Source organism: Oncorhynchus gorbuscha, linkage group LG01, assembly GCF_021184085.1.
Source record: "Oncorhynchus gorbuscha isolate QuinsamMale2020 ecotype Even-year linkage group LG01, OgorEven_v1.0, whole genome shotgun sequence".
Lineage (NCBI taxonomy): Eukaryota > Metazoa > Chordata > Actinopteri > Salmoniformes > Salmonidae > Oncorhynchus > Oncorhynchus gorbuscha.
The window spans coordinates 103,285,178-103,292,261 of record NC_060173.1 but is presented as its reverse complement, the minus strand read 5'-3'; the positions used below and the strand labels follow the sequence as shown (position 1 = coordinate 103,292,261).

The window sequence follows — 7,084 nt, the reverse complement described above, 5'->3', positions numbered from 1 at the left end:
TAGGCGGGGAAGGAGTCTCTGGTTCATGAACATATTTTAAGGTGTGGCTTATAAGAGACTGTATTTGTTACACCTGTGGGTGAGAATGCTGAATCCCCACATACCATTGTAATATACTTTCTTTTAGAAATATTTTAAACCTTGTTTTGAAATTCTACAGTAACTTGCAAGCCAATTGCTGCCAGTGATTTACTCTTATTCCAAATCCAGTAATATGTTTGGAGCACCAAAAACCTTTTAAACACTAGTGGATGCATGGTATTGTTGTTTCTTACTTATTAACATATTTTCAGATGTGTCTTGTAAGAGTCTATATTTATTGTACCTTAGTGAGAGTGCAGTACCAATTTTAGTCATATGTAGTAGTTAAGCTTTTGTTAAGGCTTAAAGTGAATATTATATAAAACACCAAATATCAGTTGGTATGCTGTAATACATAGTTAAATATTCACTATTAGCAGTTGCTGATTTTATTTTCAATACAATTCAGCAATAAAGTACTGTACTGCTGTTTTGCTATATATTTACTGCAGCATACTGTAAATGATGGTGCATTGTGTAGAAATATTGTGGGAGGAGAAAGAATCACTGACTCAGTAACATTTTTAAGGCGTGCTTTGGAAATGGCTATATTTGTTGTTGAGAGTCCTGTACCAATTGAAGTGATATGAGGTAGTAGTTCTCTAACAATTAAATGTATACTGAACAAAGATATAAACGCAACATGCAACAATTTCAAAGATTTTACTGAGTTACAGTTCATATAAGGAAATCAATCACTTTAAATAAATTCATTAGACCCTGATCTATGGATTTCACATGACTGGGCAGGGGCGAAGCCATATGTGGGCATGGGAGGGCAAAGGCCGAGCTAGGCCCAGCCAATCAGAATGAGTTGTTCCCCACAAAAGGGACTCATTACAGACAGAATTCTCATCGGGTTCATTAGCTGTCAGGATGGTTGGACTCATACGATCTTGCAGGTGAAGAAGACTGAAGTTTTGTAGTGATTTAGTGTTATAGTTGTTGATGTAAAGAATATTTGTTGGTCGGTGGTGTGTAATGAAAAGCAAACAGACGCTGCACTTGACACCCTTTTGAAATTGCTTATTCCAGTTACTAATAAGCATGCACCCATTAGGAAAATGACTGTAAAAACTGTTAAATCCCCATGGATTGATGAGGAATTGAAAAATTGTATGGTTGAGATGGATGAGGCAAAAGGAATAGCAAATAAGTCTGGCTACACAACTGATTGACAAACATATTGCAAATTGGGAAATCATGTGACTAAACTGAATAAAAAGATGAAGAAACTACTCTATGAAACAAAGACAAATTACATAAGTAATAATAGTAAAAAGCTTTTGAGCACCATAAATGACATTTTTGGGGAAAAGGCAAACTCAGCTCCATCATTCATTGAATCGGATGGCTCATTCATCACAAAATCGACTGATATTGACAACTACTTTAATGACCACATCGCTCGCGTCGCAAAATAAATGTATGCATACATGTTACTCAATCATTGCACCCACACTGCTCGTCAACACGTCAGCGAGCGTCTGCGTGGCCAGGCACTAAAGTAGAAATTGGTTCTATTTGTGACGTTCAACACGTTGCAAGTCCAGCCTCTCCCATCTCCTCATTGGTGTTTAGGAGCATAAACCCATGTGTGGGATTGAAAGATAAACTTAGGTCCACACTCCGGTTGGTTGTAGTAATGCTGTAAAGTTGGTTGTAGTAATGCTGTAAAGTTGGTTGTAGTAATGCTGTAAAGTTGGTTGTAGTAATGCTGTAAAGTTGGTTGTAGTAATGCTGTAAAGTTGGCTGTAGTAATGCTGTAAAGTTGGTTGTAGTAATGCTGTAAAGTTGGTTGTAGTAATGCTGTAAAGTTGGTTGTACTAATGCTGTAAAGTTGGTTGTAGTAATGCTGTAAAGTTGGTTGTAGTAATGCTGTAAAGTTGGTTGTAGTAATGCTGTAAAGTTGGTTGCCAACCACAATATAAAGTTCAAAGAAGAAAAAGAAGCTGAAGGAGGAGAGATGACGAGAAACAAATTTGTTTTACCGTTTTAGCTGTGGATTAATTGTCAGAGTAGAGGACCTTGTGCATTTCAGATAAAACAACCCAATGTTTATATACCAGGAAAAATTAGCTAGCAACAGCAAGCTAGCTAGCTAAATTACTATAAGTGTTTAATGCTTTTTGACCTGTTGGTTCATAGTTTGTTTTGATATTTCAACCTGCGTGTCCTGATCGCTTCTGGTGTGGGTGAATAAAATCAACTTGGACACGCACATGCGTGCGGTTTGGTCAGCATGTTAGGCAACAAATGGTGACACTACACATCGAACTATATCTGACCAAATTATGAAAGACAAGCATTGTAATTTTGAATTCTGTAAAGTGAGTGTGGAAGAGGTAAAAAAAATATTGTATATCAACCATGTCAAGCCACCGGGGTCTGACAATCTGGATGAAAAATTACTGAGGATAATAGCAGATGATATTACTCCTCCTATTTTCCATATTTTCAATTCAAGCCCACTAGAAAGTGTGTGCCCACAGGTCTGGAGGGAAGCAAAGGTAATTCTGCTACCTAAGAATAGTAAAGCCCCCTTTACTGGGCCAAATAAAGTGGTGGCAAGTAGCCTAGTGGTTAGAGTGTTAGACTAGTAACTGAAAGGTTGCAAGATCGAATCCCTGAGCTGACAAGGTAAAAATCTGGTGTTCTACCCCTGAACAAGGCAGTTAACCCACTCTTTCTAGGCCGTCATTGTAAATAAGAATGTGTTCTTAACTGACCTGCCTAGCAAAAAAATTGCTGACCAACCAGCCTGTTACGAACCCTTAGTAAACTTAAGGGAAAAAATGTGTTTGACCAGATACAATGCTATTTTTACAGTAAACAAATTGACAACCAACTTTCAGCACGCTTATAGGAAAGGACATTCAACAAGCACAGCACTTGTACAATTGACTATTGATTGGCTGAGAGAAATTGATGATAGAAATATTGTTTTGTTTTTTTGTTAGACTTCATTGTGGCTTTTGACATTATTGATCATAGACTGCTGGTGGAAAAACGTATGTGTTATGACTTTACACCCCCTGCTATATTGTGGGTAAAGAGTTACCTGTCTAACAGAACACAGAGGGTGTTCTTTAATAGAAGCCTCTCCAACATAATCCAGGTAGAATCAGGAATTCCCCAGGGCAACTGTCTAGATCCTTTACTTTTTTCAACCTTTACTAACGACATGTGTAGTGCTATATTGTGGATAAAGAGTTACCTATCTAACATAACACAGAGGGTGTTCTTTAATAGAAGCCTCTCCAACATAATCCAGGTAGAATCAGGAATTCCCCAGGGCAACTGTCTAGATCCTTTACTTTTTTCAACCTTTACTAACAACATGTGTAGTGCTATAATGTGGATAAAGAGTTACCTATCTAACATAACACAGAGGGTGTTCTTTAATAGAAGCCTCTCCAACATAATCCAGGTAGAATCAGGAATTCCCCAGGGCAGCTGTCTAGATCCTTTACTTTTTTCAACCTTTACTAACGACATGTGTAGTGCTATATTGTGGATAAAGAGTTATTTACATTACATTACATTTAAGTCATTTATGTCTAACATAACACAGAGGGTGTTCTTTAATGGAAGCCTATATAGGACAATAGTAAAGCAGCTTGGTGAGAAGGCAACAACTGTTGGCGCAATTATTAGAAAATGGAGGAAGTTCAAGATGACGGTCAATCACCCTCGGTCTGGGGCTCCATGCTAGATCTCACCTCGTGGGGCATCAATGATCATGAGGAAGGTGAGAGATCAGCCCAGAACTACATGGCAGGACCTGGTCAATGACCCGAAGAGAGCTGGGAACACAGTCTCAACGAAAACCATTATTAACACACTACACCGTCATGGATTAAAATCCTGCAGCACACGCAAGGTCACCCTGCTCAAGCCAGCGCATGTCCAGGCCCGTCTGAAGTTTGCCAATGACCATCTGGATAATCCAGAGGAGGAATGGGAGAAGGTTGTGTGGTCTGATGAGACAAAAATAGAGCTTTTTGGTCTAAACTCCACTCGCCGTGTTTGGAGGAAGAAGAAGGATGAGTACAACCCCAAGAACACCATCCCAACCGTGAAGCATGGAGATGGAAACATCATTCTTTGGGGATGCTTTTCTGCAAAGGGGACAGGACGACTGCACCGTATTGAGCGGAGGATGGATGGGGCCATGTATCACGAGATCTTGGCCAACAACCTCCTTCCCTCGGTAAGAGCATTGAAGATGGGTCGTGGCTGGGTCTTCCAGCATGACAACGACCCGAAACACACAGCCAGGGCAACTAAGGAGTGGCTCCGTAAGAAGCATCTCAAGGTCCTGGAGTGGCCTAGCCAGTCTCCAGACCTGAACCCAATAGAAAATCTTTGGAGGGAGCTGAAAGTCCGTATTGCCCAGCGACAGCCATGAAACTTGAAGGATCTGGAGGTTTGTATGGAGGAGTGGGCCAAAATCCCTGCTGCAGTGTGTGCAAACCTGGTCAAGAACTACAGGAAATGTATGATCTTTGTAATTGCAAACAAAGGTTTCTGTACCAAATATTAAGTTCTGCTTTTCTGATGTATCAAATACTTATATCATGCAATAAAATGCAAATGAATTACTTAAAAATCATGCAATGTGATTTTCTGGATTTTTGTTTTAGAGGAGGGGCCCCAGTATTGACCCTTGGGGCACGCCCACATCATAGCTAAGAGTGGGCGACAGCGCATTACTCACTCTGACACACTGAGTTCTTCTGCCTTCAAGGTATGATTTCATCCATCTCAAGGCATCAGGGAAAAGTTTAACTTTGACAATATTGTGATGAGAACTTTGTGGTTAACAGTATCAAAAGTCTTCCTTAGGTCCAGAAACACAGCCCCAACAATGCCCCCTTTGTCCATCTTGGACCTCACATTTTCCATAACAAAGCAGTTGGCCATTTCTTTGGAGTGTTTTGCTTTGAAGCCAAACTGTATGGAGTGTAATGTGAAGGAGCTGTTGTTGAGGTGGGCAATCAGTTGTTCTGCTACACACTTTTCAACAACCTTCGACACCACATGTAGTATACTAATAGGCCTGTAGTTACTAACGTCAGCAGGGTCACCCGATTCTACTTCCGGCGCCGACAGAGATGGCCACCTCACTTCGTGTTCCTAGGAAACTATGTAGTATTTTGGTTTTTTTACCTTTATTTCTTACATTGGCACCCCAGGTAATCTTAGGTTTTATTACATACAGTCGGGAGGAACTACTGGATATAAGAGCCAGATCAACTCACCATCATTACAACCAGGAATATGACTCTCCCAAAGTGGATCCTCTGTTTTGCCCACCACCCAGCACCATGGATCGGATCCCAGCCGGCGAATCAAAACAACGACGCCGTAAAAGGGGCAGACGAAGTGTTCTTCTGGTCAGGCTCCGGAAACAGGCAGATCACGCACCGCTCCCGAGCATAATACACGCCAATGTCCAGTCTCTTGACAACAAGGTTGATGAAATCAGAGCAAGGATAGCATTCCAGAGAGACATAAGAGACTGTAATGTTCTTTTCGTCACGGAAACATGGCTCACTCGAGACAGGCTATCGGGGTCGGTACAGCCAGCTGGTTTCTTCACACATCGCGCCGACAGAAACAAGCATCTTTCTGGTAAGAAGAGGGGCGGGGGGGCATGCCTTATGATTAACCAGATGTGGTGTGATCATAATAACATACAGGAACTGAAGTCCTTCTATTCACCTGACTTAGAATTCCTCACAATCCAATGTCGACCGCATTATCTACCAAAAAGAATTATCTTCGATTATAATCACAGCCGCATATATTCCCCCCCAAGCAGACACATTGATGGCCCTGAATGAACTTAATTTGACTCTATGTAAACTGGAAACCACATATCCTTAGGCTGCATTCATTGTAGCTGGGGATTTTAACAAGGCTAATCTGAAAACAAGACTCCATAAATTCAGAATATCGATTGTGCTACCAGGGCTGGTAAAACCCTGGATCATTGTTATTCTTAATTCCGCGATGCATATAAGGCCCTCCCCCACCCTCCTTTTGGAAAAGCTGACCACGACTCCATTTTGTTGCTGCCTGCCTATAGACAGAGACTAAAACAGGAAGCTCCCACAATCAAACAAGCTAAGCGTCAGTATAGAGACAAAGGAGAGTCGCAATTCAACGGCTCAGACACAAGAGGCATGTGGCAGGGTCTACAGTCGATCACGGATTACAAAAAGAAAACCAGCCCCGTCGTGGACCAGAACGTCTTGCTCCCAGACAGACTAAACACTTCTTTGCTCTCTTTGAGGACAATACAGTGCCACTGACACGGCCCGCTACCAAAACCTGCGGACTCTCCTTCACAGCAGCCGACGTGAGTAAAACATTTGAACGTGTTAACCCTCGCAAGGCTGCAGGCCCAGACGGCATCCCCAGCTGCGTCCTCAGAGCATGCACAGACCAGCTGTTCCCACATGCTTCAAGAGGGCCACCATTGTTCCTGTTCCCAAGAAAGCTAAGGTAACTGAGCTAAACGACTACCGCCCCGTAGCATTCACTTCCGTCATCATGAAGTGCTTTGAGAGACTAGTCAAGGACCATATCACCTCCAGCCACCCTACCATCGACACACTAGACCCACTCCAATTTGCTTACCGCACCAATAGGTCCACAGACGACGCAATCGCAACCACACTGCACACTTCCCTAACCCATCTGGACAAGAGGAATACCTATGTGAGAATGCTGGTCATCGACTACAGCTCAGCATTTAACACCATAGTACCCTCCAAACTCGTCATCAAGCTCGAGACCACCCCGCCCTATGCAACTGGATACTGGACTTCCTGATGGGCCGCCCCCAGGTGGTGAGGGTAGGTAACAACATCTCGCTGAACATCCCGCTGATCCTCAACACTGGGGCCCCACAAGGGTGCGTTCTGAGCCCGCTCCTGTACACCCTGTTCACCCACGACTGCGTGGCCATGCACACCTCCAACTCAATCATCAA

General features: G+C 42.5%; 1 protein-coding gene across 1 annotated transcript in view; it reads left to right on the top strand.

The window, feature by feature from the left end:
• The window catches only part of LOC124047850 (semaphorin-5B-like), a 323,136-nt gene that overhangs the window by 228,103 nt on the left and 87,949 nt on the right, over positions 1-7,084 (top strand).